Here is a 12,441-nt window from a genome sequence, read left to right as displayed (position 1 = left end):
GAGCTTTGTTCAATTACAGGCTACATAAATATCATGGAGTGACATGATATCAATTTGGTATTTTAAACATTATATTTTAGAACATGTTATACTTTTAGTAGTTATTTAAAAGGATTATCGATGAACTTAATTGCGAAAATAGGAGACATGTAAAAAGGAAGCGGCGACACCTCTTAGATATTGAATTACAAACATAAAGCATTAAAATATTTCCCTTTTTCTTTCTATGTAACGAATCAATTTCAGAACACAAATGACTCAATATGCAAGAATCTTGTAAAGAGGGTCATCATTTGTGTGAACAAATATTGGATAACGGATTATCTATAAAGAAACTTACTGAAGAACAAACACAGGGCCTTCAGAATTCAATTGCCCACACAAGTCAAGAACAATCTAACTATATTAACGAAGTGATCCAGGAACAGACAGGGGAGTTAACCGGACGTCAGACAGAACAAAATAGAGAACAGGCAGAAGACTTAAAGGATTTTTTAACAGATATAATCGAAGAAAAAAGCGCTTCTCTGAACGGAAGTATCAAGCAAAGTTTGTGCTGTAATTATTTCCGTTTATTTATATTTGTATAAATGTAACAATGTCCCTAGAGAACTAGCACAAATTGTCTACACTCAGTGTTTTTAAAATTTCAAATGTGGTTTCATAACTATATTCTGATACAATGTTCAATTAATTTCTTAAATGTATTGTACTTTTTCACATGTGTAAAAATTCTGGACCAAATTAAGACATGTAAATAAGTAGAGTAGCAGATGCTTGAATGCCTTTATATTTGTTAAGAAATATTACATACCTATAGGTCTTTGTAAAACATAATTTAGATTTAGGTTATTTCTCTAGTTCAATTACAATTGAACCAGTTTTCACCTACATTGTACTCATCTATAGACGTTATTATTTTGGAAAATAGTTATTGTGAAAAGGTACATTATTTTTCTTTCTCCAAAAATACTAGTTTGATTCATATATGTATACAGAATAAAACTATAAAAAGGGTCGATTTTCCGACTGAAAAGCATTTAGCTTTACATGGTTTATACTCCGTAATCGATCGACGTTTAAATTATGGACAAATCAATTTGTTATACTTCTGAAAGATTACATGTACAAACAATTATACAGTGTTTATTAGTAAACTTTATCAAAGTAATGTGGTCTTGCGCGGCACAGCCGCGCGACCAATTTAATTTGAAAATTGCTTACTAATAAATACTAACCTGTTTAGTGTTTGTTTGTTATTGTATTCCGTCTGTTGAATACTAACACAATGATGTCTATATTACAGTCATATATCATAATACAGTGTTACAAACCCCTCTTCTACCTGAGAAATAAATATTATTATATGAATAATCAATAAGAATATGTTTTATAGTATATTATCATTATGAATGTAACAGCTCCCTATGCTCTTTTGCCACTAGTATGAATAGTGTACTGTAGAATGTTGAACATTACTTTCGGTGATACACATTATTATTTCATGCTAAAGAAATTAGTCTTGACTGCTAAAAGTACTGTATTTCAGTAGCAGTATATTATTACTTAATAAGCAAAACGGAAATATTTAATGTAACAGTACAGTTTTACACCAAAAATCGAACCAAAAATGTATCATTAATTTGCATATTATTAAAAAGACTTCTTTGACGAATGCACCAAAATGTTTTTTTTACGACAATATTTATTTTTGCAGATTCAAAGAAAATCCTGGCGGCTCTTTTCATCACTCTGATCTTAATCATTGTGTTACTTATTAAAACCCTATGGTAGGACACTCTGTTTTCAAAGAAATTAAGGTAAGTTCATTTTGTATACAAATAACCAAAAATGCACTAGTATTTTGTCTCAACTTCGTCCTTGGCATTCTTTGATATATGTAACGGAAAGATATATGTCAGATTAGTATCAAATATTACTTTGATTATCATCTTGTAGCAAATTTATCATCATCATGTCCAGTGTACTCACGTCCGCCCGTCCGTCCGTCCGTCGCTAAAGGTTGGATCCTGCGACAACTTAAAATGTGCAGAATAAATTTTCATGAAACTTGGTACCTGGATAGATACTTTAAAATGATGATGGAGATCTCAAGCGTTCTTCCGGATACATTCAAAAGAGAAAGAGAGAGAGAGTTTACCATCCAGATAGGCCCTTAAGTTGCCGGAAACTACAACTGAAGCTGTAGGAGGTTTTACATTAATGGTGATTACCCATTTTGTGGCCACAAAATATATGAATTTTAATGATTTGTTTCTATTCTAAAATGACTTTTTGGTTTTCCACACCACAAAACCACAAAATAATTATGAACTTTAATGACTTGTTTCTATTCTAAAATTACTTTTTTGTTTTCAACATGAACTCGATAAATACCTTAACTATAGATCACATTTCAATCGACATCTTGATCAGATCTTATAAACACTTGTCAATTTCAAGGACAAACTTATCATATGTATTGTTAAATACATTCACAAATTTATTTCTTTCTCATAAATAATTGAACATTTTAAATATTTTAGTAAATTATACATTGTCAGTACGAGTAGCAAATATGTTAAGACACGTGTTGCCTAATACCTTCACGAAATAAAATTCATAGTGTCAATCATGTGATCAGACAAAATTAATAAATACATAATATACAATTACTAATAGGTAGTTAATATCGGTATTTAGGCAATCAATTGGTACATATTGTTGATCATTTGTAGCGCTCGTCTGATGAAGCTTTTTTATGAACTGATTTAGTAAGACATATGTACTAAATTGTACATTAAAATTCTCTTCTTACTAGCTTTTCGAAATGAAAACCAGCTTAGGCATACCAGAATAGTAAAATGCTAATACTTCAAAAAGAAAACTTGTAAGATTTACTTTGTACCTCAGATACACTAGGACGAACTGCTATCGTATTACATTGTATTTGACCTAACCGATGCCCGCCATGACACTTGATCATTACGTATGAGAGAATAAACGAAACACATACGAGGGTCGTTTAATGCGTAATGTTACTCCGTATGTAGTTGCGTAACCGCTAATTAGTTTTAGATGCGGTTTTCGGCACATTATAGAGCAATTTATTGGAAACACAATGCTATATAAATTATAAAAATCGGTAGATTCAAAGTCAAAAATATAATCATTTGAGTGAGGTGTACTCGGGTATACTGAACCATAATTATAATTTAGGTTTGTCCTTGGCATCCAGAGTCTCAGAAAACTTGTAAAATTACAAAATTATATCACTTTTCTACGAGCAGCATTCAAATACGACAAGGCGAATATAAAACATAGCCGTTCTTTTTCCACAAAAATGCTAGAAATGGTCATTGTGGTTCCGTTTTGAATACGTGATATGCCAGTGCTAGCCAACCATGAATATATTTATGCTCATCAAGTTTCAATGAGTTATACAATCTCCTTGTATTTAATTTCACAAAAGTTTTACATTCACTGAAAAATCTGTCATCCATATTGTAATTCAAATGGTATTCTTCTTACATATAATCCACTTAAGAAACAGTAAGAATAATATACCCAAAATTAAGACACTATTCCCTGCAACAACATTACAACTTTAAAACTTTCCGATTATTTTGTAAATTCTTTTACTGGTCCGGGAGCGTAACTTATTTCTGTGCCTGACGTACGTTTTAGTACGGAAACTAATAACTTATACATGTTTTAATAACACTAATATGTCTATGAATTTATGATATTAAGTCCTTCATTCAAAACTTACAATATAAATGCAAAAACATAGAATAAAGTCAAAAGCTTTATGTGCGACCTATATTTGCTACTATATTTGAAATTGTTCAAAATTTATATAGCACCACACATTTCAAACAAGATAATAATAGATTTACAAACAATAATGATATGGATTCGTGGTCGGAAATGGCCTTAGCACATAGACTTATGATATGATAATGCTACAGTACATTTTTATGTAAAGCCTTTTACCATGTTTGTTAATTACTTAAATTGCGTATGAAAAAATTCTAGAAATGACCATTACAATTCCAAACAAGCTGTGAGGTAATTTTCTTGTACGAAATTCATTGCGATATATCAAAATCTATTTCAACTTATTAAAATACCGTTATCCAAAACTTTAACCTAGAACATGCCTATTTGTAGTTATAAACAATGACAACTGAGACAATAAAGAAGATACTAATAATGTGAGAATGGATTTCATGACGTTACGATTAATACATGAGGAAGAATTGACCTCATGGCCGATATTGCAGAAAATCGATATCAGGGGAGACAACAGCTATTTGGTATTGGTAACATATATTGGTAACAGGTGACCGGTATTGCGATGTCGACATCTACTGCCTCCGGGTATTGTCACCTGGATGTTTATTTCAATATCAAGTGTAATAAAAGGGAAGGTTTTTCATAAGATAATTAAACAAGCTTCAATTATCACTGGAGTTACAAATTATGGAAAAGGGATTTTTCATTAGAAATAAAAGAAGTCATTTTTATCAAATGAATGTTTAATATGTAATTTTCTGAACCATAGCATTTTTAACATGTTATTTTATAATAATTAAATTTATTTTTATATCAATAGACCATATCTATCAGCAATAAAAACCATATTTTCATATAAAATTATTTTCATACATATTCTTATATAAGAAGAATGTATATTTTAACATGTTTTCGAAAAACAATGTAACAAATCGGCTGAACATTGCTATCTGTAAACCATTTAGATTCAAGTTAAAGGCAGATATCGATGAAGTCTTTTATTTATTTATTTTTTTCATTTTCAACCAAATCTGAAATGTAAATGACCCTTAATCTCTAGAAAAAAGGAGGTTCGTACCCATAGACACATCCTTTTATATTTATATAGCACTAGCATTGATATTTTTACGGCGTCTCCCATATATAAAATATGCTGTCGTTGAAAAATAAAATCTGACATATATATTTAAGAAATATGATCTGATTTTACATTGTTTTAAATAACGCTGTCTTTAAGTATAATATGTGTAAAAGACCTAGGTACCACCGCCCCTTCCCCTTCCCCCCCCCCCCCCCCCCGTCCTCCCCTCACAGACACACAACAAAAAAAGAAGATCGAACCATGTTTTATCCGATTTTATAACTTTTACGGCCATAACACATCCTTGTCCAAAAAAAGGAAAACAAAGACAAATATCAAACAGGGAAGTCACAAAATACTAATAAACTTGACGAATATATTTTAAAATTGTCTGATTGATATGTATTATACCTGCTGCCACTACCACGTCCATTCTTATGTCACAAAAATACATACGTAAGTTATTTTGATGTTGTTTTTTTTTTTAAACAGCTGTTTACAATTTATAATTACACAGGTGTAGGTTTTGAATTATTTTAATCTGAAATGGTTGAACATCACACGTATATCAATTCAGTAATTCTTAACATATAGACAAAATAGGAAGTTTAATGAATCGAAAATTATGGTATGTTTGTAAAATTTAAAAAAAAAAAAAAAAGATAGTGGCAATCAGCGTGGTACAGGTATTTTGCCGTATCCAGGCAGACATTATTCATTTTAATATAACTACACATATTCCACCAATATATGAAAACTGTTTGCAAAATAAAAAATATGCAAAAGATTAAAATCGCATGATAATTTTACCTTGTAATTACAAAACAAATACCCGTATTAAATTCAAAACGCAATTATAGCCTTATCAGTATTATAATCGTCTGTGTTGTTTTAACGTTCCTTATTTAGAGGTAATTGGCAAGTTTTATTACAGGTCCAATAGGAAGATTCCCGTTATATATTTACAGAAAAATAAGAATAATAAAATATTGGTATAGATTACAAACAAATAAAGATCCACTGGTGTATAGGATTTATAATATGGAGAATAATAATGGTATTATATCAAATAAGTGGTCTGATGATGTCAGATGTATGTTAAATGAACTTGGATTTGCGTATATATGGAATGATCAAAATATTACTAATGTAGAACTGAATCAAATAATTCAGCGCATAAAAGACCAATACTTACAACAATGGTATAATGAAATCAATAACTTGCCTAAACTAGACACCTATTGTATAATTAAAGATGATTTTGTAATAGAAAAGTATTTATGTTGTGTAAGTAATGTAAATCATCGAAAAGCTTTGAGTAGATTTAGATGTTCAGCTCACAAATTGGTGATAGAAGAAGGTAGATACAGAAATATTGAAAGACAGAATAGGATATGTATTCATTGTAATATGAATGTAGTTGAGAACGAATTTCACTTTTTACTAGTTTGTCCGTTTTACAGAGATATAAGATATAGCTGTTTACCACATTATTATTATTCTTGGCCTAGCTTACATAAGTTTAAACATATTATGAAATCGAACCAAAAAAGTATGATAAATAAATTAGCAAAATATATATATTTAGCAAACTGTAAAAGAGAAAATGTTCCATAATTGTATAAAGTTTTTCATTTTACGACTATCTTCATAGTAGTTTGTCATACATTAATTGTATGTAACTTATACCCTGTTAATCATTATTTTCATACTTTTCTCATATATTAACTTTTTGAAACCTTGTTTTGTACCGTCATATTACAATGTTATATTCCATGTTCGGCAATGAACATATTGTATGTTTTTGCCTAAATAAACTATCTTGAATCTTGAAATCTTGAATAAAAAGTATTTATGCGTGATGCATACAACATTTTATTACTTCTATATAGAAATTTGTTTCATGTAAAATTATCTTGAATTGAACATGTACAATAAATTATGAAAGTAATCACGACGACATTTATGATAACTGAAAAGATCATGAAACCAGGTAAAATGTTCACGAAACAAAAATATATCATTAAGTTACTGAAGTAAAATTCAATTCTGTTTTAAATGCAGATATTATTCGCATTGCAAAAACATTCTTGTACACAAAAAAAATGCTCCGGACATATTTTCCAGCTTTAATTTGATCAAGGCGGACCTTGAAATTTATTTACTCAAATTTATTAAGTAAAATATGTACAAAAAATTCTGTATTTTACTTTTTTACGACAGTTTGCATTTGTGATCCAAGGGTCGATAGGAAAGCTATCTCTTTTAATGTTTAATTGACATAATTGGCATAATTGACACTTGATATTTAAATGTATATGAAATAAGGTGAGAACAACAACATAAGAAGAAATGCGCATCTCTTTCTTTTTAGAACCGAAATATTAAAATGCAATATTTATCTTATATTGTTTTTGTGATATTAACACAAAATGAATTACTCGCGAAGTAAAATTACATTAAATGATTAAATCATTACTTTAACCTTTTGATCACAATACCGCATGTTCACGCGGCATACTATAATATCGTCTGCTTATGACGCTACAACAACAACTTCGCGCTGAAGTTAATTTTTCTTCGAAATTAGTGGAAATAAACCGTCTGAGAACGAATCAAATTTTTATTTCACAAAAATGAAATAAATATCATTCAAAAGATAAATTCAATGAGAGTAGGAAAGTTCTTGCACCTAAGCTTTCATACCAATGGTTTTATACAAAAAAAATGCTTTGAAGAAACGCATGTATGAGATTTTTGCACATTTTATATGGAAACAAAGAAGGGAAAAAATGACGAAATGATGGCATCAAACTTCATGCGAAGAACGAATCAAAAATTAAGATAAAATTTAATTAAAAAAAACCTTGTGATGAATCAAATGTTGAACTTTGGTAATATGTTTGCACCTAAGGTTTCTTATTTTTAGTAATTTTGTTATTAAGTAAAATGTGTACATGCCCTTCTTATTTCTATATAGAGAATCTGACCGCTATCGATTATTGGCCGGAGGAATATTCTTCGGTATGAATTAAGTTTAATAAATAAGAACGTGCTTATTCCATTATAAGTGTGTAAGTCATAAAGTCGATAATTGCACACCTTGTTTCATAATCGTTTAAGAATCAACTTCTCTACTTACAACGATGTTGAATCGATAACAAACATAAACTGACAATAAGGTAGTTCTGCACGTTTTGACCAAATGTTCTTCTGCAACGTAGACTTTGTTAAAACCTTGATATTTCAGAACTTCAGAATATGCTTAGAAAATTCAGCAAATAAAATAGATAGGATCGTATGCTTGATTTTTTATTAAACTATCACGCAAGTTTACAAAATGGGAGTCTATGGGAAAATCACAATTTTCATAACATTTTCGCAAATAGAATTTTTCTACTATGTAGATTTTAATGAAACTTCTCACTGTTGTAAATAAACATATGACCTATAATATGGTAAATAAAATGTATAGGTCAGTATGCTTGTTTTTGAGATATTTGCCCATGATTAAAGTGATCCGCACATTTCAATCTGGTTTTAAGCGATTATATTGATTTATTCAACGTGCAAGATGTTTTAATATCAAATTCTAACTTTAGAATGATAGAAACAATGTAATAAATTTACTCACGGGTTGCCATTAATTCATAAAATGATTTCATTTCCGTACGCCGAACCCAGGCTTTATTCTACGTTATCCGGATATTGACGTTACGCAGTCACTACCGGTTTATCAAACGTGCAGAACTACCTTAACTGAAATTTTGACAACTACAAAAGTACTAAATGTACAAAGATTTAAAATGCAATCAGAGCCATTCATGATATCAGTTTGTAAGACAATACTTTGATTTGAATACTTATTCAACTGCATATTAAAATTACTAAATAATTCAGGTGTTTGATGTGAAACTATTGTTATATTTTGTTATCTAAGAATAATATATTAAATCCATTAGCGATCATAACCTTTTTACACATTTGTGGTATATAATCAGGGGATAAACACGGATTTTCTAAATTGCACATAGTATTATTACACGAAGATAAACATAAACTTCCTTTCACTTTTATCTATTGATATTTTGCCTTATCGTTTTACTGTTCCATCTTTTTATTTGATGCAGAAATAATCAGGTATGTCCTCATTAACTTTGTCTGAAAGAAGATCCATTTTTTTCCATGTACATGGTATCTTCCTCAGTTAAAGAAATATATAATTAGAACTAAACAGTTATTACTTTATATGTGTGTCATTCATTTGACAAACTGATTTACGAGCAGGTATCATAAATAAATGACAAAAAATGGTAGATTTTGCGTGTTAACTAATACAATGGCTCAGTTTAACGGTATCTAAATACATGTACTTTTAACAACAGTTTTGCTGTCATTGCTTTCATCAAAGCAAAATCCATTTACAGAATTAATGGTGTTTCTATGTTAGCAACTTTTCTAACTCCATACCAGGTTGTTTGTTGTTATCTATGTCGTACGTTGACTTATTTCAGCGAACTTTTGACACAGTATTGAATGATCGTTTGTCGAACTTAAACACAGAAACAATAACAGTCAGGTGCAACCTCATTTAGCCGTGATAATTACAGGAATGTTACCCTAAAATAAAAAGTCACCAAATGAATGCAGCTTGCTACATGTAATGGCCGCTATTAAATAATTCTACGACCAACCTGACAGTTGCAAGAGCTGAAAAACGCCCTCATGCGGCCATTGGATATATGCTGCAATCTTACGTTAGTAGGTTATCAGATTTGCATCGGGAAATATGCATAAGTATATGGTGTACCATTTGGGTCGAAAGTCTGCGCGCACATTTCAAAATACACGTGCACGTATAAAAATATGCGTGCATGCGTAAATATAAACTTCTACCTGTATATTTCTCTACATGCACGCTTAAATATGTAGGTGCACGCATATGTGGACGTGCGCCTATATATACATATGTGTGCACATGTAATTACGCGTGCACGTATATATTTACGAGTGCATGTACATTCTAGTCGCACTGCAATATACGCGTGCACACTTATAATTTTAAGCGTGCAGGTGTAATTCTGGGTGAATGTATATATACGCGTGCACCTACAAATTTACAAGTGTTTGCGTAAATATATACGTGAACGTATATTTTTACGCGTGCACGCGTAATTCTTGGTGCTCGTATATATAAGCGTGTGCGTAAAGGTATGCGTACACGCGTAAATTTATACGTGCACGCGTAATTATATTGCACGTATATATACGCGTGCATGCATACATGAACGTGCACGCGAAAATTCATACGTTCACGCGTAATTACAGATCTCACGTCTATATACACGCGCACGTGCATATCAGCGTGATTATGAAATAATACAATTTTGTTTGTTTGGCTGAGTAAAATTGGAAATTTCACTTTTTATCTAAATGAATTCCATCAGTGTGATGTCATTAGTTACGTCACATATATCTGAGATATTGGTTGTGACAAATATTGAAATATTTATCTATTGGTTGACGACCCAGAATTTCGGACAACCCAGAAAATCGAACAGACGCGTAAACGCTTATTTTGGCATAATTTTTGATCATTTTTTGACAAGTACATAGACGTTTATATTATGAGCAACATCATCTGCAGTAATTGCAAATTAGTAAGTTAAACTTTCAAAAATGGAATATTTACATTTGTTCACGAAATGTTGTGACAGCTCTCGTTGGGGGAAGCTGCATGTGCCTTCAGTGCGCATGCGCATACATGTTTTGAGGCCTCAACATTATTCAAGGGGAACTCATCTACAATCTGCTAAATGCAGATGAGAAAATTGCGTGTTAGAAAACAAGTGTCAATGTTTTCCCATTAATACCACGAGTTAAATGCTACTGTCCGATATCTGGGTCCTGCAACACGCTGAAAACGTTAAATTTACGTACCCTCTTTCGGGCCTCAGTGACGTGTTCAGTTTATTTTTATATACAAACAAATTTGTATTTAGCGACACCGAAGAACTGAACTTGATTCAGGTATCATTTAATGGATATTGAATTAAAAATGAAAATATGACAGATGAAAAGGTTGTAAAATCGTCCGAATCTGGGTCGGCAACCAGTAGTCATTTTGAAAGATGTAAAAATATCAGTTAAAATTTTATGCCTCATTTGAATTTACTACCGTAGGTGCTATATTTAACTCTTACGATGGAATAAAATGCATACGGAACAAAATGTTTGAAAAGATCCTTTCAGAAACATAGAACGTAACCAAGCAACATAATAGCAGTATGGATTAGATTGAGTCTTTTCATGAGAGGGAATGAAATGTGTCGCACCACTCACACCCCCAAGCACGACTTAAGTGGAATTTATTATAACAAATCTGAATGAATTGCATGATCACAAAGATTCAGGAAATATAAAGCACCAAGTTGAGGAGTTGACTGGAAAGTGCCAGTCAAGACATAAGTAGTGCATATTTCTGTTTATATCACCGACTGATTACACAAAAAATACACACACCCATTCCACACGTTCTCAACTGCTATTTGTTTACCGGACACTATCGTCCCTTTGAGTTCCATAACAAATATAGTCATCTTACATCCGAAATGTATACTCAAATGTAATTTCAAACCTGTCTGATTTCTTGATTTTAATTTTGCAGACAAATAAACGTGTAGACAAAATATTCTAAAATGAGCACCAAACAAATGTGACTTAAGCTGACACTACAAGAAAAAAGGCTTAGTTGTTTGTAAATAACTGATGCCTGAATCTATATTTTAGATTAAAATTACAGAAACTTATCTTTATAGCACTATTATAATTGCATTGTTATGATTTTTTTAAATAAAGCATCGTGGTTCGTGGTCCTTATTTATAAGTGTAGGGAACTGGAGCTGGGGCAGGTTTTTCTATAATTTTATGCATGCTTCACATCTCATTTTGAAATTACCTTTAATCAGCAGAATGATTTTTTTTTTTGGAAAATTGACACAATTGTACATTGTGAATGTTTACAGCTACAACTACAGCATTTTATACAAAAGTCTGATTCTACTTTATTTTGCAAAGGTGACTTTGAGATAAAATGTTTAATCCTGTCACGAGAAAATTTAAATATGAATTTCCCTGGGAGGTGTGGCTTACGGCTGATACACTTCCTGTTTGAAAACAAAATCACGTGGATGTGCATTCTTATTCAATCAAAATGTAATATGCAGGTTTAACTCATGAAAATGTAATAGTTATATTTAAGCAACAATAACATTCAAGACACATATCAAAAATTTAAAACAAGATAAAGTAATAACCACTGTCGTCTGGTTTTACTCAACATGTATGTATAATCGATCAACTGATAAAAAAGAATACAAGCACACTGGTACGAAAGGAGCTGTTATCAGTTAAATAGCTACGATTGTATATTGATGGTCTACAATGTTAGACAAATAAAATCTCAATGTTGGCGCTGCTAACGAATAGTTTCATGTTTGAACATTATTTTGCAAAATTACCAGTCGATTAATTAGCATAAATTAATAGTAGATTTACAAGCA

General features: G+C 31.0%; 1 protein-coding gene across 1 annotated transcript in view; it reads left to right on the top strand.

Annotated features, from left to right (window-relative positions):
* Window positions 1-257: 257 nt before the first annotated feature.
* Window positions 258-12,441, top strand: part of LOC128551950 (uncharacterized) — a 39,513-nt gene continuing 27,329 nt past the window's right edge. Inside the window, exons 1-2 of the mRNA XM_053532915.1 lie at window positions 258-558; window positions 1,718-1,820. The gene's annotated coding sequence lies outside the window, so the exon portion shown is untranslated. The remainder of the gene's footprint in view (window positions 559-1,717; window positions 1,821-12,441) is intronic.

Source organism: Mercenaria mercenaria, unplaced genomic scaffold, assembly GCF_021730395.1.
Source record: "Mercenaria mercenaria strain notata unplaced genomic scaffold, MADL_Memer_1 contig_1859, whole genome shotgun sequence".
Classification (NCBI taxonomy): Eukaryota; Metazoa; Mollusca; class Bivalvia; order Venerida; family Veneridae; genus Mercenaria; species Mercenaria mercenaria.
This window is presented reverse-complemented; position numbering and strand designations above follow the sequence as displayed.